General features: G+C 41.5%; 1 long non-coding RNA gene across 1 annotated transcript in view; it reads right to left on the bottom strand.

The window, feature by feature from the left end:
• The window catches only part of LOC119863766, a 43,915-nt gene extending 34,092 nt beyond the window's left edge, over positions 1-9,823 (bottom strand). Inside the window, exon 1 of the long non-coding RNA XR_005295735.1 lies at positions 9,540-9,823. This is a non-coding gene — a long non-coding RNA (uncharacterized LOC119863766). The remainder of the gene's footprint in view (positions 1-9,539) is intronic.
• Positions 9,824-25,903: the final 16,080 nt, after the last annotated feature.

Raw genomic sequence — 25,903 nt, 5'->3', positions numbered from 1 at the left:
CACCCCATTTCTGCTTTTCTAGTTCCATGTTTTGAATTTTGAACATGTTTTTTTATTATTTTAACACTGCCTTGTAACATGCAATGCTGCTGTCATGACAATTTGTGCAGTCTTGTGACTTACATTGGGTTACAGAGCATTTGCTTTAGAGGTTGCTGGTTCTGATACAAGCCCAGATTGGTAGTAACTGAAAGTCCTTATCTGAGAGGACTGACAGGCTTCATGAAGTAAGTGTTGGCTGAGAACTGCAGCGAGACTGCCAAAGTTGTCCAGATAGCCAAAATCTCACCACCAAAACTGGCATCTCCTTTGGCAGTCTAAGAAGAGACAATAGTTTAATGGACATGGAGGCTGAGCTATCCTGTGTTGTGCTCCAAGGTTGAGGCAAACAAGTGGAGAAACGTGGAGGAAACGAACTACTGCAGATAAGTAGAGAACTTCAATATGTAGGGTTGTCATTCCAGCACTTTAAGACTTAAATTCACACTCATTCTCAAAGTAAAAATAATAACCTACATCTACAGCAAATACTACTGATGGATATTGAGTTTTTTAGATAAGTTATCTGCTTAAAGCACCATGTCTTTTTGGCTCATAATAGAGGATACCATGGCAGTGGCAAATATTCAGGTTGGAAATGGTGCCCCGTGTTTATAGCACCTAAAGAATTCCCGGGCCCTTTATCAATTTTACATTCAGGGATCTCCTCCCCCACCAGGAAAGGGCAACCACTTCTGGTGTGCAAAATGGCAGCTGTTTAACAGCCACATTGTCAATTTAGGACAGATGCTGACAAGTAATATCATAGACATGTCCCATTTTAGGGGGAATTGGGGTAATCTGGGATAATCAGAATGTGATTGCACAATCGCAACCTTAATGTGACACCTCCATGGTATCCACCTCAGACCAAACACATGGCCGATGGAGCCCATGATTCTCCAAAGCATGCCCTTTGACCCAAAAATTGAGACTGTGACCATGCTAGGTCCTGTCATTGGAAAAGGACTTTCTGCCACTATGTCCTTTCCTTCTCCCCCAGGGGAGGAAGCTGGGTCCTGCCATGCTTCTAGATTGGTCATTTGACCTCTGTGTGTGTTTGATGATCATTTCACATCAGACCTTCCAGCAGCATCAAGTGATTAGAATGTAATAGTTCTGATTAGTCCCTTTGCATTCTCCAGTATATCACATTAACATTTCAATAATCTAGTCCCTTAGCTGGGTCTGATAGGAACTTTCCAACTACTGGTATAACATGAGCCTGAAAACTCTCCCATTAGCTAGACAGATCCCCAGTTACAGATACATCATTGAACAGCTATAGACACAGATGTGTGCATTACTAAATGGAGTCTTGGTTTTCCATCTCATCCAAGGACAGCACCACAATGGTCCCTAGAATCATCTCGACACTGGATCAGTCCTGAAATGCTAATGCCACTTCCTGAAGCCCACTGCATGTTTCTGGAGCTCTTCCAGTGAAATTCATCCTAAACCTGACCCCATTTGGCTTGCAAGATCTGACAAGATCACAGTTTAGGTGAACGTGGCTGCAGGCTTAATTGTGGCTATAAGATGTCTAGCAGGCAAAGCATGATAGAGAAAAATCACACAACAAGCATCTTTTTGGGGTCATCTTCAAGATTTGTTAGCATGTAATCTCTCTGAATGTTGATGCTAATGCACAATGCAATTGAATAGCATCAATTTGGTTGGGTAATATAAAAATGTAAATCAATCTGGCTTCTGTCCTCTTTCAGTTCACTTTTCCCATCCCCGAATTAGAATAGCTTCAGGGCCCAGTAAATCCACAGTGGCAAAAATAGAGCCCCCCCCCTTAGCTCAGTATTATTTTAGAAACTGAGCACACAGGGGCAGGGGTCAATCAGTTCATTTCAGTGAAATGATCCAAGCTTAAAACCAGAAGGGACATTTCTGATTTATTGCTTTTGTGATTTCACCTTGCACTTTACTTATTCCAAAAAACACTTTGCAAGAGAAACTCAGACAGGCAATAAATAGTTGTTTTCATAAACAAATATGGAGGATATACACTCCAAATACTGTCAGGAGTGTTTAAATAGAAAGAAGCCAAGGCCCCAAATCATGAAGTTAGCTCTTCATGAGCCATTTCAGGCACCAGCATAAAGTGCCCATGACTTCCATGTGGGTGCAAAGGTCCATCAATTCTGATCTCAGCGTAGGATCTGAGCCTTCAGTGACTTTCCTTAGAGCTTGTTGAGATACATAATCTCCACCCCTTCTCCGGACCGTAGTGATCCGTGCACATTTTTCACATCAGGACTGGATCACTGTAATTCTCTAAGTCTAAAGCTGAATGTGAGAACAAAGCAAAAGCTGCAGCTTTCTCAGAACATACTGCCTGCCTCCTACATAATTTAGGCTCTGAGAGGACAAGCTTGTGCTGTTCCTTTCACTGGCTCCTTGCCTTCTTCCACTGACAATTTAAGGCCAAGTCCCAGCCTTCAAAGCAATCAATGCAGCAGGTCCCAAGCATACTAGAGACCACAGTTGTACTCCTTTGGTACAAAGTAAATCACAATACTCAGAACAAAGTGCATGTGTAACCCACACACCTCCTGGGTGTGGTGTTCTGGCTCATCTACTGGCATCAAGACCATTTAGTGAGAGTTAAATGAGTCTGCACTACAGCCTGAGCTAAGAGCCAGTTGTAGTGCTCATGCACTAAGCTCCAGAAGTCCCCAGTTCGATCCTGCCTGCTGACAATTGGGGTCTGTTGGTGTTATGATATGCAAGTTATGGACAATGCATTCTCAACTGAGGGGAGCTGATTGACCCAAACTGAAGAGGAAATTAAATGGATATGAAAGCGGATTCCCTTCGTGAAATATTGAAAGACATTGCCATTTGATAAATATAACCAAAACATTCACAGCATGCACCCGAGCCAAACCTCAAGAAAAGAAAAGAAAAAACCACACACACACACGCACACACCTATCCCAAGCAGAACTTACTATAACTGGAAAGGAAAAACACTCAGAGACTGCAGCCAGACTTCGATTGCTAATGTAATTTACACGGAGAGGGTTCAAAGACATGGCGATGAGCAGCTGTACAAAACCACAATTTAGGTTGATCAGAGGCAAAAACTGAAATCTGGCAAAGTGAAAAAGTTCCAATACGTTGGTGAATTGATCGTGTAATGAGCAAAATGTTCAACACTTAAGTATCATTCTCAACACAGCAATGTGAATCGGCTCCTGTGTATGTGCACCACTGCCCGCTATCAGATGGAATCAGAGCTGCTCGCCTGCACAGGAGAGGCAGAGCTTGATAACTACTGGCAAAAAAAAGTTTCCACATAGTTTGCTCAATTTTTAAAAATGAATTTGCTCAGCCACCTTTATGCACCTCTGCTGTTCACTCTGTGAAACTGACTCTTCATGACATACACAAGGGCCGAATTTCTAAGTTGTGTGTATAATGTGTTCTGGGAAAACAAACTTTACATTAGTATTGGCACGAAAAAGTGTTTTTACACTCCATCCAATCAGAAAACAGAAACAATCCAGTGTGACAATCACCCAATCAGTGAAACCAATACAAATTGAATTGCAAATAACTTGTAAGAGGATTTTTTGGATACATTGAGATTAAAAAACAAACAAACAAACAAAACCATTGAGTACTTTCAAACAGCAGATAAAGTTGAGGAAATCAACAATTTTAATGATAGTCATTCCTGGCAGATCCATTAGACCCGCTTCTGTGCAGAGCTCTTCATTGGAATGCCAACATGTTGTTTAATATTTCTAAGACATCTGAGCACTGAAAGATGTGGATTACAAAGGAGGGCAAGAAGCCTAGAAAGCTGCTTGAAAAGCAGCTCTGCCCCTGTTCAGTCAATACTCAATGTTTACAGATGTTTGGGTACATTTTTAAACCTCATTTTCATTTACTTTTTCCTTTTAAATGGCAACAGCAAGCAGCAGCAGCCACAACACCTCCACCTCCAGCTGTGATAATTAATACCCTGTCAGGAAGGGATCTGGCTGTTTTAGGAAACAATGTCTGGCTAGAGGTAGTGAGAAGTGCTGAGGAGGATCAGATACCAGAAGAAAATGCATAGAGAAATTTCATAAGTCATAGGTAGAGTCAAACCATTTTCCAGGCGTCTATTTGTAAAGCAAAGGAGCTCCTCACAGGAAGAGTGCTGTGGACATGCAAGGCATTCTTTTTTCTTTATATTTATATAAAGGCTGCTCAAGTGCATTTATTCCTGATGATAAATTAGCATTCACTTATGGCCTGATTCAAAGCCCATTGAAAGCGAATGGAAAGACTCCCATGGGTTTCAGATCAGGCTCTTGGGGAAAACAATCATTCACAAAAAGATTACGTAATCAGGCTGTAATCTGGGTGGAAAGATTTAATCCACTGTCCTCAGCCTGGATTCAGGGCACAAGTCTTCACTGCAGCTCCCCTTGCCATTACTTCAGTTTATGAACTTGAATAATGGCTATAGAGCCTCTGAATGTCCCATCAGAGCCACTGGAATATAAACATGGAGCCTTTACCTCCATCTCCAGCATGACCCTGCCTGTTGTGTAAGCCACACCCACTCACTGTGGTGTGCTGTCCCCCTCTAGTGGTGGATGGGCCACAGAGAGAGGCTCCGTGCTACAGCCTTAGCTGGGTCTTTTAGCTCTGGCAATAGAAGGCTCATGCTTTAAGATCAGAGAGATTCAATCCCTGCTAGCAACAACCCACCAATGGGCATGGTATAAGGCACGGCTATATAGCAACTTGAGGGGCCTGGGCCCCTCACCCCAGCTCAAGCTATCAATCTCTGCGTGTAAGATATTATCTCACCCACCTTAGCGTTCATTTTGAAGTTTCCAGTGGGGGAAAAAAAATCAAAAGGAACATTTTCCTGTGAAAAATTTGTGTGCAAAAAAAAAAAAAAATTTCAACCGGCTCCATTGTTCTGGGATTATGTTACCTATGACTCCAATGCACCCAACTGTGAGGTGGAAGGTAGTAGCCTTTCAATCTTACAGAGCAATGCTACACAGCGCTTCAGGACAGTACGTGATGAGCACTGCATCAAACTGTAACTACAGGGCAGCTTTGCAGAATGTCCATTCAAGAAGTCCATTGATAATACTTTTACTTCATTGCAAACTAATTGCATATGAAGAATGTCAGCAAATCCACTGTACTAATTTAAGAGGTAAAAATTCCAATTTAACTCCAACATTTTCCTATTAAGATATTACAAATGTTAATTAATATCTTGATTAGGTGTCATTACTCATTGCTGTCTTCCATTCACTGACATCAAGTCTTCATTGCAATATTTCTAGTTTAACACAAAGTGAAATACGTTGGGTTTGATTCTCTAACACTGGTGTAAATCACAAGTAACTCCATCTGAAGCCAATGGACTGTCTGTAGTAAAATCACTGTGGGTGAGAGGAAAAATATCAGGCCTATTATCTCTTGCAGTTTGGTAAGGGGCATGTTGAGATCTTGAGTGCAAATACAAGTACATCTGTCATAAACATACAGCAAAGGGTAGCATAAAATCCCTCCTTTACTTGTAAAGGGTTAAGAAGCTCAGATAATCTAGTTGGCACCTGACCAAAAGGACCAGTAAATAAATATAAAGGGAAAGGTAACCATTTTTCTGTATACAGTGCTATAAAATCCTTCCTGGCCAGAGGCAAAACCCTTTCACCTGTAAAGGGTTAAGAAGCTAAGATAACCTCACTGGCACCTGACCAAAATGACCAACGAGGGGACAAGATACTTTCAAATCTGGGGCGGGGGGGGGGAACAAAGGGTTTGTCTGTCTGTGTGATGCTTTTGCCGGGAACAGATCAGGAATGCAGCCTTACAACTCCTGTTAAGTTAGTAAGTAATCTAACTAGAAATGCGTTAGATTTCCTTTTGTTTAATGGCTGGTGAAATAAGCTGTGCTGGATGGAATGTATATTCCTGTTTTTGTGTCTTTTTGTAACTTAAGGTTTTGCCTAGAGGGATTCTCTATGTTTGAATCTGATTACCTTGTAAGGTATTTACCATCCTGATTTTACAGAATGGATTCTTTTTACCTTTTCTTTAATTAAAATTCTTCTTTTAAGAACCTGATTGATTTTTCATTGTTCTTAAGATCCAAGGGTTTGGGTCTGTGTTCACCTGTACAAATTGGTGAGGATTCTTATCAAGCCTTCCCCGGGAAAGGAGGAGTAGGGCTTGGGGGAAGACGTCTCCAAGTGGGTTCTTTCCCTGTTCTTTGTTTAAAACGCTTGGTGGTGTGAGCATACAGTTCAAGGACAAGGCAAAGTTTGTACCTTGGGGAAGTTTTTAACCTAAGCTGGTAAGAATAACCGTAGGGGGTCTTTCATGCAGATCCCCACATCTGTACCCTAGAGTTCAGAGTGGGTAGGGAACCCTGATGACATCCAATGGGGATTACAAGTTAAACAAAGCCAAATACTAATTGTAGTAATTACTAAAGGGATCAGTACCTGTATTTAGCACTACACCCAATAGTAAGTGTTTGCAGCATCAGGCCTATAAACTACAACTAGGTTTTCATAATCTTAACCCCCAGGATTTAAATATTTATACTATAAAAATTCTCTCAAACCCACTCATTTAACAATATCAGACAAACAGATGCTAAAGTTCAGAGGTGCTTAATTTAGGGCCACACCCTACTCCTTTATACCTAACCAGGAGTAATTGTATTTTAAGTCAATGGTGCTACTCATGTGAGGAAGGGATGCAGGACTGGACTCTTGAATCCTGATATTGTAACCTGAGCCTGAGCAAATTCCCACCGACTTCAGTGGGTTCTCTGCAGGTGTAGGGGTCCATGCGTGCAGGACAAGTTGCCACACAGGTATTCACAAAAAGAAAAGGAGTACTTGTGGCACCTTAGAGACTAACAAATTTATTAAAAATTTATTTATTTTAATTATTTAATTATTTAATTAGCTTATTTATTTATTAAAAATAAATTTGTTAGTCTCCAAGGTGCCACAAGTACTCCTTTTCTTTTTGCGAATACAGACTAACACGGCTGCTACTCTGAAACACACAGGTATTGTTACGGTCCTCATGGACATGTTTGGTTTGTCTGTATGGTACCTTGCATCCTTATATTGCCGTAGAAATAGTAATAAGAGAAGGCTCAATTTCCTTCAGTCATGCCTTTCAGTGCAGTTGACAAACACAGCTAGATTGACATGCAAGTGGGAAAAGCTGAGCTTTGAAGCCTTAGAAGCTGAGTGCCCTGTTGCCTTTTGCTCACACAACAGAGCTGAAATAAGCTGCCAATCACACCACAGGCAGAAAATCCTCGGCAGAGTTAAGCCAGCTGGAGAGAATTATTTTGACCTGATCTCAAAGGAAATAGAAGCATTGTATGTATTCCCCATGGAAAGGCAAAATAAGTTGTCTCTTGGCTTTGTTCCAGACATCTCAGACACTTAAAGATACAGTTGAGAATGAAAGGCTTTAAAAGAGCTCAGGAGAGGACTAAATAATTGGAGAGTGTAACATTACCAGTAAATTCCAGCAAAAGAATGAGAAGTTATTTGAATGGAAACCTGTTCCCATTGTTTGGTTACTAGCGTTACTTTAACGTAGCTTTTAGCTGAAAGGTCACTGTTAGGGCTGGCCAGGAAACAAGAATTCTGTTTCACCAAAAAGGATAAGATTTCGACATGTGTTTTTCATGCCGATGCAGACCAAAAATGAGATTTCCAGTCTTTCGCTGGCCCAATGAATAGTTAATGTATACACTTGACCTGAATTTCCAGTCTGGACCTGAGGAACCTTCTCAACAAAAATATTGTTGAAAGAGACATTTATCCAAAAAAAAAGTTTGTTTCGATAAGTTGGCATTTCTCCAATGAAAACATTCCCAACCAGCTGTCGCCATTGTGGAAACTGGCTTGCAACTCAGCAAATCAGATAGCCCATGGGATTTAATTGCTCTCATATCCTCAAATCACTTTCTCACTAGGAGCATTGTTTAACCAAGGCCACTTCAGGAACACTGGTTGAGAATGGCTGGGTAAAAACAGCAGGGTTGGCAGAAGAAACACATTGGTGCCAACACACTGTGTGTTTGCTTGATCTCAGTTAGGGGCTGTAATCCCTATTGACAGAAAGGGACTTGGCAATGCTGTGATCAACACAAGTGTTCAGAAAAATTGTGAGTCCCCCTGCCCCTCCAAAAAAAAATTATGAGATTGGCTTAAAGATCATGAGATTTTAAAATTGTACATTTGAAGATTTTTATTTACTTTTTGGCTTTTGCACCTCTAGGGAATTATGTTTTCCTGCATTTTGCTGCAACCATAAAGACTAGAAACTTTATTTTACGAATGAAAGCTAAGATTCTGATGTGTTCATATGACGCCAAGGCAAAACACCCAGGAAATACAATGGGACCTGAATTTAACTCAAGGGATTTAAGAAAGACAGCAAATATGATTAAAAAAATCACAGGAGTAGATGATACTGATCATATGCAGTGTGTGTGATGGAAGGATCATCCATGGAATAGGCAAGAATGATCACATTGAGGTAAGAACAATCTTGTTCTATGAATTGCAGCGGCTTGTTCTCCCCAGATTGATCCAGAGAACTAACCAAACAGTAGGTGAAGATGGCTGCCTCTAAGCACCAGCCATCCCAGCTGTGGCTAATTAAAAGGCTCAGGTGCAGTACTGAACTGGAACCAAGACAGTATTGGAGATTGTAATGCATACACATCCTGAAGCTATACCCTGATTTTCACTGCATTCAGGAGATAGATTTTGTTAGTATACAAGAGCTGAGGAAGCCTTAACCCACCTTCTTTTCTGCTTTTCCTTTGCTAATCAGTATTTTATTCTGGGCACCTTAAATCAATTGAGAGTGTCATCTCTTCACCAAAAACTCCCCCATTAATAATGCCTCCATTCCATTCTGGAAGGATCACACGGAGGGATCTAAGACTAGTTCAGGCTTCATGCTCATTTGCCTCTTTACTCAGACTCTTATCAATGGTACCTGTAGATTTATTCTCACTTCATTTAATGGCTTGACCCATCTAACTTTTGGCTGTTTTTTTCAGTGTGTGCTCAGGGTTTCATGTCTGAGCTTTTCTCTCTCAGATTGTTCCTGGCAGGCTGCAGCTTCCCATTTATATAATTAGCCCAGCTGTGAGGACTAATGATCCTTTCCCTCTGCAAAAAGAGGGGGAGAGTTAACTTTGCACACTTAAAAGCCGCTTCAACTGGTCTGATCACTCTGTTACTTGTTGCACTTTCCTGATGAAATGAAAGTGGTTCTCATGTCACTAGGAGACATCAGCTCAAGGGAAGACGAAGAGTCCCGACTTTTATGAACAAGTTCAGAAAATACAAACCTAGTTCTTTATTTTCTGCCCTTGACACAGACACCATCATCTGAGGGCTTTTTAAAAAAAAAAAACAAAAAAAAAACCCTGGGTTATTGTATTGGAAAAAGTCACCTTTAATAGTACTCACTGTACAGTCTTCATTGGGTTGAACCCTCATCAGGCTGCTATACTGGACCCAAGACTCAGATCCCACAAGAGTTCAGGTATCATCTCTCCAGCTCTGGATCTCCAGTCACATATGTCATGTGCAGACACAGCATCTGACACCTCTTTGGGCATAAGGGACCCCACAGTCCAATTGCTAAGCCCCTGATACTAATGCCAGCTCTCCCAAGCCTCCACATAGGTCCACATCTTTGGTGAACTGTGGAGCAATTGCTCTGTCTAAGGTCCTTCAGTCAGCTGGTAGTATCATCTTTACTCCTGTGGCTCAGGGCAGCAACTATTTTCATTCTGGCCCTGCATCTCTTTTAATACTAGCCTGCTGGGTCCTGATTGGCTGCTCCATGCAGCCCCTTTTTTGATTGGCTATGTCCCACACAGCCACTCTAGGCAGCTTAGAGGACCCTCTCCACTGCCCTTTTCTGGGATGGGGTGTGGCAGAGCCATCAGTCCTCCAGCAGAGGCCGGAGGACTCAGTCCACCCAGTCACAAAGATATTACCTCACTGACCTTGCCTCTCACATATAATCTAGCTCAGCCAGAAGCTATGGGCTTGATAAGAGGCATCACATTTTAAGCTGCATTTTGATTCAGCCATAAAGCTGATGAAAATTTTTCAAATTTAAAATGTGGATGAAGTTCAGAAATTTGATATTTTAGAATTGGGAAAATAGTAATCAGCAAAAACTTGAAACAACATCTTCATAACATTGCTCTTCTGTTTGTCAGGCAACCATAGAGCTGATAAGAAAAATTTCAGAAGAGTTTAAAACTGAAAATAAATCAAGGACATTTGAAAAAAAAATCAACTTTTTTTTTTATACCTACCAGCTCAGTGTAACCATTTCTCCACCCCATTTAGGTTTTATTTCCCCATGAATATTCACATAAGTGTCCTGTTCACACAAACATTTGAGGAGGAACCTGTACTGGTGTTTGTGGAAATATGCCTTTATATGGGATAGGCTTCTTTGCTTATCTAGGTGTATATTTGTGTCAGATGCTTCTCTTCCTTTCATTCTATGTCTGCTCAGTGCCCTTCATCTTCTGTTGCTATTCCCTCCCATTCTCACGTGTGGGTTTGTGCAAGGACCATGTGGTTTAGTTGATGAATATCCTGGGTCTCAAATCCAGGCCTGGGAGGCCACAGACAGCTGTCACTTGCTGGTCCCCAGCCAATGTACTGTGTGGTGTCTGGAGGACAAAAACCCAACAACTGGCAACAAGGATGGGATTCTACCAGGAATAGAGCGGGAAAAGACTGACGGCCAAAGTCACCGGAACCTAACGGAGAAGTAGTTAGGCCTAGTATGTTTACATGCAAATTAGTAAAAAACAGGGTATTTAACACTCAGCTGTGTAGTGTGGTTCCCTGATATTCTTAATGCTACAACAAGAGTAAGGACCCAACACAGTGTTTAGAAATATTTAAAGAATTATTTTGATGACATACAAAGAGGAATGGGATCACTTGGGTTTCCATTAGCTGTGCTGGCTCTGCCAAACTGGCAGGAAAAAAGAAGTTATTTTTCTCACTAGAGTAAGCAGATGAGACTGAATACACCCAGAAATTGATCTGGTGAGAGGGAAGCTGCCATCTGTACAGTCTTTCCTCTAGCTTGACTACCTTGAGTGTATTAGTATGTGTGCTTATTCCCTGAAAATAAAATGTATCAAGTTTGGTTAGCTTCCCTTCCTGGAATGATTTTCTTCATTCATGAGAAATGTTCACCAACAAAAAGAAAAGAGCTTGACATACTTTTCCAATTTACAATGGAATTATAGTATTTTAATGCTACAAGCCCCAGCCCAAATCTTGCACAAGAGCACACAGAATTTTGAACTCTTTTCTTGGAAATAATTCTTATGATTTGGAAAGGGTAATGGCCAAAAAAACAAAATTTCAGTGATGCAATGCAGCAGCTGCTAAATCAAAAGTTATTTAAAAGAATCCATTTAAGTCCAAATTTGGGGGTTCACTGAGTATTTTAAAAAGGAGTTTCCCCTTCAGTTAAAGCACCATTTTACAGTGACAGCAAAGCCTCTAGAAATCTCACTAGGGCTGCTGAAGTAGCTTTAAAGCATTAGCGGTATTAGTGACCACCAGCTGAATGTGTTATTAAAAAGATTGTTTGAGGCTTTGTATTTGAAGATAAACAACCTACAAAGCAGTAGAATCTGGTTTTCTATTATAATAATGATTTGTATTCCTCTAGTGCCTTAGGATTTCAAATCATTTTGAAATCATGAATAGATTCAGCCTCAAGGCCCCTGCATGGTAGGTAGAAGCATTACCTAAAGGAAATATGCAATATGATTTATCGTGTCATAATTTCATGGAGTTTGAGGCAAGAATGGACCACCAGATCATCTAGTTTGACCTTCCATACATCAGAGGCCACTACCCACCACCTAGAGCCCTTACACTAAGCCCAATTAGACAGTGCATAGGACACTAAACTATTGTGTGCCACAGGCAGGGAACAAGACTGTGGTGCACCAGTGCTCGAGATCTCTGCAATGGCAAGGAATGGATTAAATGAGATATACTCAGATCTGAAGAGGAAGGCAAAAAACCAAACGAAACAAGATTACTGCCAATCTGACCTGGAAGAAAATTCCTTCCCTACCGTGAATCAGGTAATTAATCTAAACTGTTCTTGCCTCACGTACCTTCATGGCACTAATTATTACTTTGGGCAGGCCTCTTTTCTGTTTCTAGGTTCATTCTGGAGCTAGCTAGGAGAAGGCTTTCCCAGTCAAGGGTCCTTGGTGTGGAAAATGTCTTACCTACAAGAGGCTCACCATGCTCTATTGCTGGTTTTAAGGGAGAGTTGGACAACTTTCGGAGTGTGATTGTGTGCCGGTGTTACTTGTAATAGTAAGGGGCACTGCTCAACAGCCCTGTGACTCGCTTCTGGTTTATGTCTTATGTTTCTAAGAACACATGCTTCAGGATTTCAGCCAGCCACCTGCAGGGATCAGGAAGGGATTGCCCTCACCCCAGTGTATTCCGGGAGATTTTTTTTTAAAAATCTTCTTCCTCTGAAGACAGGGAGGGTCACAGTTCTGAAGTAGCACCAAACATATTCTCTTTTTTTTTTTCCCTCACACTCACACAGATGCTTGCTGGCTGGTTCTTGCTCACATGGTCAAGGTCTAGCTGATCACCATATGGGGTTGGGATGTATATAATATACATATAATAATATGTATATTATGTGTATATTAATTATTTGTATAATAATATACATATATAATTCCTTCCCAATCCCATATAAGGTCTCTTATGATTTGATTAAATAAAATACATAAACATACTAGAAGTTTCTGATAGTCTGCTTTAGGAGATCAACATGTCTTTGGTTTAAAGTACCATGCAATTGCCATCTAGCTAGCATGAGTGACAGTATTGCCAGAAGCAGGGGAGTTGGGAGCTGTTTGCACCCAAGATAATGGCTGGTGCAGAAAACATCTTAGAACAGCTGTTTCCTTGCTTGACTCATCATTTCATTTGGAAGAAGGACCTGAACCTCAGTGTCCTGTGTCCCAAATGAGTACCCTAACCAATTAGCTATTTTGGGGTAAGAAGGGAGTGTAGGTGTCTCTCTCCATGAAAACATTGAAAAGGCTCAGTTTTGTTTGACACTGGAATGAAAACAAATATCAAAACCTTGAAATTTTTCACAAAATGGAAGTCTTTTTTCCCAGGCAGCCCTACTTATATGGTCCTTGTCAATCTAGCCTCTGTGGGTATGTCTATACTGTAATTAGACACCTGCAGCTAGCCTGTGTCATCTGATTCGGGCTCAGGCTAAGGGGCTATTTAATTGTGATGTAGATATTAAGGTTTGGGCTGGAGCCAGTGCTCTAGGTCCCTATGAGGGGGGAGGGTGCCAGAATATGGGCTGGAGCCCGAGCCTGAACATCTACATCACAATTAAACAGCCCTATAGACTGAGCCCCAAGAGCCCTAGTCAGCTGGCACAGGCCAGCTGCAGGTGTCCAATTGCAGTGTAGACATACCCTGGGTGTCTCAGTATCATTACATTGACTATATTCTCCCAACATTCCTGTGTATTATATTATTCCCATTTTACAGATGCAGCGCAGGGGTGTAACTATAGCACTAGAGCCATTGAGTGACTTAACACACAGGAGAGTTGAGGCTGATCTGGGAGTTGAACCCAGGTCACCTGAGTCCCAGTCTAGTGTCTATGAGACCATCTTTCTTACCCTACCTTTAATATTCTCCTAGAGAGATACAAACTTCGTCTATAGGGAAGACTGCTTCCTACTGAACTGAATTGAGACCTACTAGAGAGGACCTTTGCATGAATTGTTTCAGAGACGCCCTTTTATATTAAATTTCTGATGCCCTTGAAACAAATTCCTATTACAGGGAATATGTTTTCTCTCAGGGGAGCAGTTTCATCCCTGGTTTGTATATGAAACATGAAAGCAACCTAACGGGTACAGGCCACATTGAATCAAAGATACTCACTTCTTTCTGCTCACTCTTTATGATCCAATTGTGAATTATGTTCTCTCTCGCTCTCTTTTTTTTTTCTATTTGTAATTAGAGGGCAAAACAGATGGTGGTGGCTTAGTTTAAAGTGACGTCTTCATTAAAATACTCTTCAGTATGCTGCCAGATGACTGAGATCCAACAGAGAATTTTTTGTAGTGATGAGCAAACTTCAGAAGATTTAGAGGTTCATTCTGAGAAGCATCCGAAATTTCACATGCTATTCCAGACACGTCAAAACCTCTGAGGCCTGGAAGTTAGACTGGCAAGTTTCTCAAGCACTAGACTAGGAGACAGGAGATTTACCCAGCCCTGATGCAGATTCCCTCTGTGGTCCTTGGCAAGTCACTCAGGCCAAAGTTTTATTATTACTATTAATTGTTACAGTAATACCAACTGCACATGTTCAAAAACCATACGTGAACCCTTCCCCGCCTGCCAAAAAAAAAATCATGAGATTGGTTGAAGATCTCATGCACTGCTACAGGCTGGGGACTGACTGGCTAAGCAGCAGTTCTGCGGAAAAGGACCTGGGGATTACAGTGAACAAGAAGCTGAATACGAGTCAGCAGTGTGCCCTTGTTGCCAAGAAAGCTAATGGCATATGGGGCTTCATTAGTAGGAGCATTGCCAGCAGATCCAGGGAAGCGATTATTTCCCTCTATTTGTCACTGGTGAGGCCACACCTGGAGTATTGCATCCAATTTTGGGCCCCCCACTACAGAAATGATGTGGAGAGAGTCCAGCGGAGGGCAACGAAAATTATTAGGGGGCTGGGGCACATGACTTATGAGGAGAGGCTGAGGTAACTGGGCTTATTTAGGCTGCAGAAGAGAAGAGCGAGGGGGGATTTGATAGCAGCCTTCAGCTACCTAAAGGAGGGGTTCCAAAGAGATGGAGGTCAGCTGTTCTCAGTGGTGGCAGATGACAGAACAAGAAGCGATGGTCTCAAGTTGCAGTGGGGGAGGTCTAGGTTGGATATTAGGAAAGAGTATTTCACTAGGAGGGTGGTGAAGCACTGGAATGGGTTCCCTAGGGAGGTGGTGGAATCTCCATCCTTAGAGGTTTTTAAGGCCCGGCTTGACAAAGCCCTGTCTGGGATGATTTAGTTGGGGTTGGTCCTGGTTTGAGCTGGGGGTTGGATTAGATGACCTCCTGAGTGCTTAGCACCTGGAAAGATAGAGCCCAAAGAGAAGAAAGTGAATAGGTAACCATAGAGGGCAGGGTGGTACTTTTGCACATCTTGTGGTCCAGTTTTGGGTGTGGGGGGGAAATAGTAAGGTTCAGGGTTTAGGCCAGTTAGCCCTGAAAAAACTAGCAGAGGTGAGTCAATGGAATGGAGCAAGTAGCTGCAGTTTGTCCCACTCTTTTTCAGCCAAGGGCTGTCTGTGGACTGTCATTGCTAACGGCCCATACTGTTACTCTGTGATTTCAGTAAATCAATACCCACACCTCCATTTGTCATTGTGGATATAAATCATCATGGTATTCGGCTGGTCTGGGCTGCAAAGTGGATGAGCAGGGATAGATAACTCACCTCCCTGCTCATAAATAAGCTCTTTAAACATGAAGCAAGTCCGGCTTCTCTTGTATTGATCCAGATATCCTTTTTCTGCTTTCTTCCACTCTGCCTTCCCCTTTAGTGTAACATGGAAGTTCTGAGCTGTTCAAACTAACTGAAGGTCATGACTACATCGTGCAGTGATGTGAAAATGACTCAGCTCTAGCTGGCCAGCTAGGACTAATAGAGAACCCATCTTCCCTGCAGAGTTGGTGAAGAGATGTAATTGTGTGGTATATGGTATAGATCTGAGATATCAAGTTATTGAGGAGTTAGACGATAAGCCTTCCTTACAAATTAGTTTGTTCATATTTTCCAAGCCAGGAGTTTCACCTAGTAAGGCCCTATGTTAGCAAACTTACTGCAGAGATTCCATAAGTAAATTTTAGTGTCACAAAGACCAAACCAGCTGTGCTGGAGTCTCAATGGGCAGACCACCACCAATGGTTTTCATTATTACCATTGCTCTGAGAGCCATCAACTTTGAGCATGGTCTCATTCTTCCAGGCAAGTAGGAAGTAGCCCCAACTCCAAAGAGCTTCCAATCTAAATTGACAAGGAGTGGGAGGAAGGATATACATATCCTGATGGGAAACTAAGGCACAGGGGAGGTTAAGAGACTTATCCAAGGTCATACAGAAAGCTATGGGCAAAGCTGGGAAATGAACTTATCTCTTCCAAGTCCCAGCCTAGAGCCTTCAATACAAGAACATCCTTCTTCAGTGATGTGGGACTAGGCACAATCCATCCCTGCTGATACTGGAAGACAAAAACAAGCATATGGTCTCTCCCCTATTGAACTGAGTGGAAACAGTTCTATGCTACAAATATTTGAGAGTTTGAAATTCCCACAATCCTCATCTCGAATCGGGATGAAAAGTCAAAATAGTGACAATATCCATAAACCAAAAATCCATATTTTGTTTTGTTTCAAAAGTTTGGAAACATTTAATTTCAATTTTGATGCCTCTCCCCCTTTTTAAACTTTTTCTTCCTTCAGTCTAATAGCTTAGATTCCTGAATAGCATTATTTTTCAAATTAAAAATCTGGAAGATTTTACATAGAAAATGCCAATACATTTCATTTTGAAAATTTTTCCCTCAACATTTTTTCAAGTTGGGAAATTCACTGAACTTGATACTGATTTGGGAACATTTCCAATGAATCAGCATGTTTGGATGGAAGAACAACTATTTGGAAAAATGTCTGACTAACTCTACTCCCATGACTCCAGTCACTACATCAAGATTTGCTTTAAAGGTTTATTGTGTTTCTATTTGTATCTAATTGCATTTTTAAATTGTTTTATGGAAGCCCAAGTGCTTAGGGGATGAGGGATGCTCATAAAAAGAATATCTATGATAGGAGAATTGGCATTAAGCTGTGGTTGAATCATAGCAACCCACTGGTTAGAGAAGAGAAATGGAAAAAACCTGTTTGACTGAAAGAGCTGTCTCTGGGTGCATGCAGGATTATTCCACATATTATGGGTAAGGATTGAAAGAACCCTGAGGAAATTTGGATCTGAATTAAACTCTGTTGCTGACCAAGACATTAGGAATAAATCAGTACTTGCATTATGGACAAAGAATTAAGGGAAAGAAAAAAATATCACAAATGTGAAATGAGACAGCAAACTGATAAAAAACCAATTGTCTTCATAGAATCATAGAATCATAGAATATCAGGGTTGGAAGGGACCCCAGAAGGTCATCTAGTCCAACCCCCTGCTCAAAGCAGGACCAAGTCCCAGTTAAATCATCCCAGCCAGGGCTTTGTCAAGCCTGACCTTAAAAACCTCTAAGGAAGGAGATTCTACCACCTCCCTAGGTAACGCATTCCAGTGTTTCACCACCCTCTTAGTGAAAAAGTTTTTCCTAATATCCAATCTAAACCTCCCCCATTGCAACTTGAGACCATTACTCCTCGTTCTGTCATCTGCTACCATTGAGAACAGTCTAGAGCCATCCTCTTTGAAACCCCCTTTCAGGTAGTTGAAAGCAGCTATCAAATCCCCCCTCATTCTTCTCTTCTGCAGACTAAACAATCCCAGCTCCCTCAGCCTTTCCTCATAAGTCATGTGCTCTAGACCCCTAATCATTTTTGTTGCCCTTCGTTGTACTCTTTCTAATTTATCCACATCCTTCCTGTAGTGTGGGGCCCAAAACTGGACACAGTACTCCAGATGAGGCCTCACCAGTGTCGAATAGAGGGGAACGATCACGTCCCTCGATCTGCTCGCTATGCCCCTACTTATACAACCCAAAATGCCATTGGCCTTCTTGGCAACAAGGGCACACTGCTGACTCATATCCAGCTTCTCGTCCACTGTCACCCCTAGGTCCTTTTCCGCAGAACTGCTGCCGAGCCATTCGGTCCCTAGTCTGTAGCGGTGCATTGGATTCTTCCATCCTAAGTGCAGGACCCTGCATTTATCCTTATTGAACCTCATTAGATTTCTTTTGGCCCAATCCTCCAATTTGTCTAGGTCCTTCTGTATCCTATCCCTCCCCTCCAGCGTATCTACCACTCCTCCCAGTTTAGTATCATCCGCAAATTTGCTGAGAGTGCAATCCACACCATCCTCCAGATCATTTATGAAGATATTGAACAAAACGGGCCCCAGGACCGACCCCTGGGGCACTCCACTTGACACCGGCTGCCAACTAGACATGGAGCCATTGATCACTACCCGTTGAGCCCGACAATCTAGCCAGCTTTCTACCCACCTTATAGTGCATTCATCCAGCCCATACTTCCTTAACTTGCTGACAAGAATGCTGTGGGAGACTGTGTCAAAAGCTTTGCTAAAGTCAAGAAACAATACATCCACTGCTTTCCCTTCATCCACAGAACCAGTAATCTCATCATAAAAGGCGATTAGATTAGTCAGGCATGACCTTCCCTTGGTGAATCCATGCTGACTGTTCCTGATCACTTTCCTCTCCTCTAAGTGCTTCAGGATTGATTCTTTGAGGACCTGCTCCATGATTTTTCCAGGGACTGAGGTGAGGCTGATCACTCAGAGATCATTCAAAAACTGCAGAATAATATTTATTTTGTTAATTTCTTTGGCTAAAAAGCATTTACACTAATAGCTCGTACAATGATTTGCTGCCAACGGAACCCAGAAGTTATGTGAGCATTCTATTGCTAAACTTTTCTGGAAAGATGCAGGCAAGTCTCAGCGACCCCTTTCGGGCCTGTTCGGTCCCAATTTCCCCAAATGGAACAGTAATCAATTCCGAATTAAAAGCCCGGGACAAGGAGAAGCCAGCACACATGAAGTAAATGTCATGTCCCTTTAATAAACTTCAGCCCTGGAAGCATTACCACAAACAGTGCCTCAGCCCAGGAACCAAGAACAATTGTTTCATTAGGGCCCAGGTTGAAGGCTCCCACACTTACTGTTCCCAAGTCTATGAATCAATTTAGGCTCATCTCCAAGTGCCTCAGGGAGCAACTGCTACCCACTGCAGGAAGCCAGCCTTCTGGCAATACAATAAAAGTCATCAGCAAGATCAAGAAATGAAAGATCCATGGAAACAGCTGAAGGTTAAGGACAATTGGGCTGCCTCTAAATCGTTTAAAATAGAACAAAGGAGACTTTAATTATGTTTGACAAAGGAAATTGGTGGAAAATTTTGCAAATATCATTCAAAAGGTGAGACAAGATTTTATTTGTGATTGGCCACTTAGATTTTTGTTCAGATTTAAGCATTTTTCTTTCCATCATGCACACATATGTACACACACTGACCAGGTGGTCTGCATTGCAAGAATGTGTTTCTGTTTTGAATGCATAAAGAATAAAATGAGTTTTTTTAAAAAGAGAAAGCACATCCATGCTGAAATAAAAATAGCAGGTTATTCATGGAAGGACTCCAGGCAAAGAAACTGAAAGGTTACTTTGAAAGGGTTGGATACTGTAAGGTACAAAGCACCTTCTGCTCCTACTGAAGTCTGAGAGCAGAGGGCTCTCAGCATCTTATGGAAGATGCTTAAAACCTCACGGAATAGGCCCCTGGGAGACCAGGATCATAAAATAACTTACTGATAAGCTTGAATCATGGCACAGCATGGCCCATTTTATTACAATCTCCATTTCAGGCTGTCTATGTGTACCACAAGTCCCTAGAACTTGAGAGTTTCAGAGAGAATTTGCACTGACATCCCTGGGCTGATTAGAAGTCTTAGGACATGGAAGTAGTGGAATGAAGTAAATGTCAGAGTCTTTACTGAGTTATAAGATAAATCGGATGCCTTACTACCAGGCTTCTGAGCAGAAAGATTATAGGCCTAAAAATGGAGGTAAATGAATGAGGAGCTATAGACAGGTCAGAGGCTAACAACTCCTGAGAGGAGAATTCATCTGGCAAACAAAGTGAGGGGAATTTGTTGAACTGAGCACAGGAACTTTTCAGTCCATGTTTCCTTTTCCGTCCTATTTAGGATTTTATATGGACATCACCACAGTAGCGGAGTGAACTTTGACTCAACAGATCCTGAATCTATAGTAAAATGTCAGGTTTCAGAGTAGCAGCCATGTTACTCTGTATTTGCAAAAAAAGATACATCTGATGAAGTGAGCTGTAGCTCACGAAAGCTTATGCTCAAATAAATTTGTTAGTCTAAGGTGCCACAAGTACTCCTTTTCTTTATAGTAAAATGTGAGGGTCCGATTCTCTACTGCTTGCACTCATGCCGGTGCAAAGTGGAGGTACACAGCAGTCTACTGATCTGGAAGCATTTTATGCCCAACTTTGCACAAGTATCAATAACTACACAAGGTGAAAGGTGGGGAAGAATCAAGTCTTATGTCTGAGAAATGAAAATATAAAATAATGGGCCAGGTACTCAGCTGATGTAATTTGATGTAGCTCCATTGTTGTGCCAATTTACACCACAAGATGTGGTCCTACGAAAACAGGCCTTGAGCATCAAAATTAAACCCTTTACAACTCTTTCTTCTCAAAAAACATTGGATTGATATTTGTTTTTTGTTTCCTGCATTAGCCCTTGGGAAGCATGGAGTCTCAGGTTTCAGTGATTTGCTTTTATTAAGCTATTATGTTAAGAACATCATGGATGAAACTGATTTAGGTTCTTACTGTAAACTCTTTCCATGTCTCTCTAGTTTACTTTCTCTTGCCTCTGTACTTTCTATTAGATAAATAAAGATGGCAGTATGCCATCATTTTCCCATGACAGTGCGCTTCCTGGATTTGGCTGGGATCAGAAGCGGCAGCAAGGAAGGGGCATTTCTGACTACTTAACTGGAAGTTTTAAACAGACAGGTTTTTGTAAACAAAAATAGCACCAATCGGAAACTTGTACTTCATTGGCTACATGCACAAAATTCTCATTTAACATTCCATGCTCTTGATGCCCCTAAACCTCTGGCTGCCAGAAGTTGGGACTGGACAACAAGGGTTGGATCACTCAATAATTGTCCTGTTCTGTTCATTCCCTCTGAAGCATCTGGCACTGGCCAGTGTTGGAAGACAGGATACTGGGCTAGATCGCCATAGGTCTGACCCAGTGTGACTGTTCCAATGTTCTATTTAGCCAAAGTGGACTGGATAGTCCCTTGCCTAATTTGTAAAGTTTCCCTTGTTTTATTTACAAAAGAAATTTTCCTACATCATAGAGACCCCCTCCCACAAGCAGATCTGCACTTCTGTTCTTTGATTTTGATGGTCTTAAAGTTTCTGGGTTCCAAGTTGTCTCATAGCATTTACAAAGAGTGCAGTTATTTAACTTTCACATCTGCAGCTCCATGTGTACATTCAGGCTCCACGATGACTATATTAAACTGGAAGGGCTGATTCTACTTTCACACAAACCAACATAAGTCAGTATTAGCTTCAAATAGGCCAAAGTCACGTGAACTGTACTAGTCTAAAGCTGCTGGGGATATTACCAATGGAGTTAAAGCAGTGTAACAGAAAGTAAAATCAAGCCCATAAGGATATTGCCTGTCTCACTGTAAAACTAATTTTGAATCCTTTAATGTTGGTCTGTGTTTACAGTATTTTTCAGAGTCTACTATTTTAAAACCAGATTAAATCTTGGTTTGAATGAAATCTTCCAGTGGCGTCAGACTTTGTTACTTATTTGGGATCTGATTTTGAAACAAAGAGCTTTTCAATTCACTTTTAAATATCACTGGTTCCAATTTCAGATCCCCTACTGCTAAGGCATTTAAATGGACTACCACATTGCAATACAGTGAAGTTACAAAGGTTAGTTACATAAATAATGGACAAATTTCCACTTGAAAGCAAGACATGATCTATAAACTTCAAACTTGAGCTGCTTTGCTACCAAAAGCCACTGCATAAAGTTTGTGTTAGTTTGTTGACTATTGAAGGATCTACACAGTTGTGTTTCTAATAGTGAAATCTTGAATACAAGAAATGGATGTTTCAACTTCTGACTGGCTGACTTGAAATTTTCTTTTTGAAAATATTAGGGTCAGGTATTATTTATGGCCAGTTTTTCCAATGTATTATATTAGTACTCTAAACCAGACCCTGAAAGGACCAGCTTGTATGATTAGAAATCTTAAAAAAAAAAGCCTATGTATTTTTCAATAATGTTTAGGTAACTTTGTAACAGGACCACTTAGCCCAAGAAAAATAAGTCTACTCACAGAATTGCAGGCGGGGAACTTGCAGCTGTATTCAACTGTGATACAGTTAAATGAGGTGGGGGGCAAAACTTTCACTGACTAAACAGGAAGTAAGGGAGGAGTGGAACATGGCTCCATTCCATAGTAATCTGGATAAAAATTAACCCTATCACAACCTCTTTACTACAGATAATACAAGCCAAACCCTTTAAATCATAAAAAAAATCAAGAAAATTATTCAATAAGCCATCTACTACATAGTGCCATCCTGTGGATCCTGTATGGTATATAACAGAAAGGAGGCTAGAGAGAGAGAGTCAGATTTGAGGGGTTGTCTGAATAAGATACTGAATCTAATTCCATTCATTATGTTGTTGAGGACATTTCTAATTAAATAAATGGAATTCATTTAAACTTGAAAATCTACCTCCTCAAACACGGCACTTGTATTCCCTGGCCTGAGAAATAGGAAACAAAAGGGGTATCTGAATTAGTGTGAGTCTGAGATTGTCAACAGCTTCCTGAGTGATGAAAAAGTGACAATTGTCTGTTGTGGAGGGAGGTCTTAATGGGAACAGCAGAAGCGACCCACCTTGAACTTTGAAGAAACCTGGGTTTAAATGTAGATCTGCTCTTCAAGATGTAAATGCATCTGATGAAGTGAGCTGTAGCTCACGAAAGCTTATGCTCTAATAAATTTGTTAGTCTCTAAGGTGCCACAAGTACTCCTTTTCTTTTTGCGAATACAGACTAACACGGCTGCTACTCTGAAACTCTTCAAGATGTGTGGCTCTCTTTTGTTGAGCAATAACCACTTTTCTCTAAAGAAACTGATAAATTAGCACCATGTGTCATAGCTCTATGCAATAATGTTCATGTCCCTAGAAAGCGTTGGGACTTGGATCAGAACTACCACTTATTCTTCTCTCTCAAAACAATATATTAGAATTGGGAAATACAGAGAAGGGCAACAAAAATGATGAGGGATGGAGCAGCTTCCATGAGGAAGGATTAAAAAGACTGTGATTGTTCAGGACGTGTTATTTACCCCTTCATGTAACACATGGACTAGGAGTCAACCAATGAAATTAATAGGCAGCCAGTTTAAAACAATCAAAAGGAAGTATTTCACACAATGCACAGTCAACCTGTGGAACTCCTTGCCAGGGGATGTTGTGAAGGCCAAAATTATAACTGGGTTCAAAAAAGAATTAGATAAGTTCTTGGAGGATAGGTCCATCAGTGAGATGGTCAGGAATGCAACCCCATGCTCTTGGTGTCCAAGCCTCTGACTGCCAGATGCTGGGACTGAATGCCAATTGTTTGATTACTTGATAATTGCCCTCTTCTGTTGATTCCCTCTGAAGCACCTGGCACTAGTCACTGTCAGAAGACAGGATATTGGGCTAGATGGACCCTAAGCCTGACCCATTATGGCCATTCTTATGTCAGTTCACACACACCCAGAACTCATTTCTGATACAAGCATTGAAAGTCCTTCCTTCCTGATGCAGCTTGTAAGCTCCTCTCTCAGAAGCTAGTGGCCTTGTTGATCTTGTGGCTGGTGGAGCTTTAAACGAGCTATAAGATCATTAGTCTGGTGCTTTATGACCTATACTGGCTGCTTACTGGTTTCCAAGCAGAGAGCAAAATATCATTTAGAACCTTAAAAAATCCTTCATGTTTGAAGAGAAGGTTACCTCGGAGACCACTTTGCACACTGTTGACAGTGTCACCATTACAGTCAGTGGAGGCACTTGTGTGAAAGCTCTCATGGTTTAAACAGAGGGGAATTGCTGGAAGGACATTCTGTACAGATTCCCCTTACTTGAAAAAGTATAAATATTTATTACACATTAAAAGCTATTTTAAAAAGAACATTAAGGTTTCAAAGTCAAGTGCTCAAAAGTTAGGAAAGGCAGGTATTAAGTTTCATCCCCAGATGTGAAGACTATGTACCCCACATGTTCACTCGGTAGTTTTGGGTTCCCAACTTTCTTGCCCATTTTCCCAAGGCAAGACTTTCTGATCTGGCTCATCCAACCTATCCTGTCTCTTCCCAACCCGGGCTCCTTGACCCAGTCCCATTCTCCTCACCTAGCCAGTCCCAGTCTCCACTCCTCATGCTTCTCCACCCAATCCAAGTCTCCTGTGCCAGCAACTTCTTGTCTCACCACTCTAGAACCTTGTCACAGTACCAAGTCTCTCCCTCCCCCAGTTCCAGTCTCCTTGCCTAGCCAATCCCAGTCCAGTCCCCTCCCTCCTGGCTCCTCATCCAATCTCTCTTCCCCCCACTCTGACTCCCCCTACCCACATTCTCCATCTCCACTTGGTCCCAATTCAATCTTTGCCCTGTGTTCCCCCATCCCTACTCCCAGGTCTTTGTATTAGTATCTTTGCCCAGGCAGTTCCATTTCTTCCTCCATATGTAGCTCTTTGTCAGATCTGTCTCCCCCATTATCTCTTTTCCTCAATCCCAGTGCCATTGCCCAGCCAGACCCAGTCTCCCTCCATGCGCCTTGTCCCAATCTACTCTCCCTTTATCCCCGTAGGTCTGGCTCTTGTCCCCTCGGCATTTGAATCAGACACTTCTCCCCCCACACTGCCTGGGCTCAGCAGGGGTGTCATTCAGAGCACAGGAGACAGTCTCTCAGCTCTCAATTTAGGTGTCGGGACCTGGTTCCAGCATGTCCCAGAGCAGTCCACAGGTGTAATTACAAGGCAAGTCCTACTCATCCCACATGACCAGGGCAGACAGAACGTTCAGGGAATTTAGCTGCTAAACCTAAGCCTCTGAGCATATGCAAACTAATTTTTAGAAGTTTATAATGTAGCCAAATTTGGATAGATTTTTCATAGGAATGGCAAAAGACAAACCTCCATGACATGCAGCATGGAAAATTTCAGCCCAAACAACAGAAGTTTGGCAAATTATAAGCAACTGAAAAGAGGTCTTATAATGGGAAACATCATGAAACATCACTAATAGGTGGTCCCTATAATTCACTTCCAACCCTCTCAGAGCCTGGATCTTACGAATGTTGGCACATGCTCATGCAGCCCTTCCTGTTCCCCCTCCCAGCAGAATTTTTTTTGAGAAGTGGGTGTGACGGCAAAACTGAGGGGTTTATTTAACTACGTAAGTATTTAGTGGTCAGTAATTCTTTATCTGAAGCATATGGACAGTTGATTGTATTGTGTTGTGTTTCAGATCCTGATCCAAATTTCTCCAGAGATCCCAGGTTTTGATTCAGGCCTGTCACTATATATAGCAATGCCTATGTTTTCTCTTGGGACCTCACATTGATAAAGCATATACCAAAACTAAAGACAGATATCTAAAGGGCATTTTGAGAAGACCAATAAGCAGATAATGAAAGGCCATATGGAAAACTAAATAACCTTATTCAAATATCTGTTTGTAACCTGTGGTATTAACCATGCAAAAATGCAGGGAGAGATAACAAGAGGGAATACCAAGGTCGCAGAATGCCAGACTCCTTAGTCACAGCAGACTAATAATGATTCTACAAAGCAAGTAGTGAAATATTAGAAGGGAGCAGGAAAAAAACAAAAAACCAAGCAAGCGTTGAATTCAAAGAATT

This window comes from Dermochelys coriacea, chromosome 11 (assembly GCF_009764565.3).
Source record: "Dermochelys coriacea isolate rDerCor1 chromosome 11, rDerCor1.pri.v4, whole genome shotgun sequence".
Classification (NCBI taxonomy): Eukaryota; Metazoa; Chordata; order Testudines; family Dermochelyidae; genus Dermochelys; species Dermochelys coriacea.
Note: the sequence above shows the minus strand (reverse complement) of the source record. Positions and strands in the feature narration are given on the sequence as shown.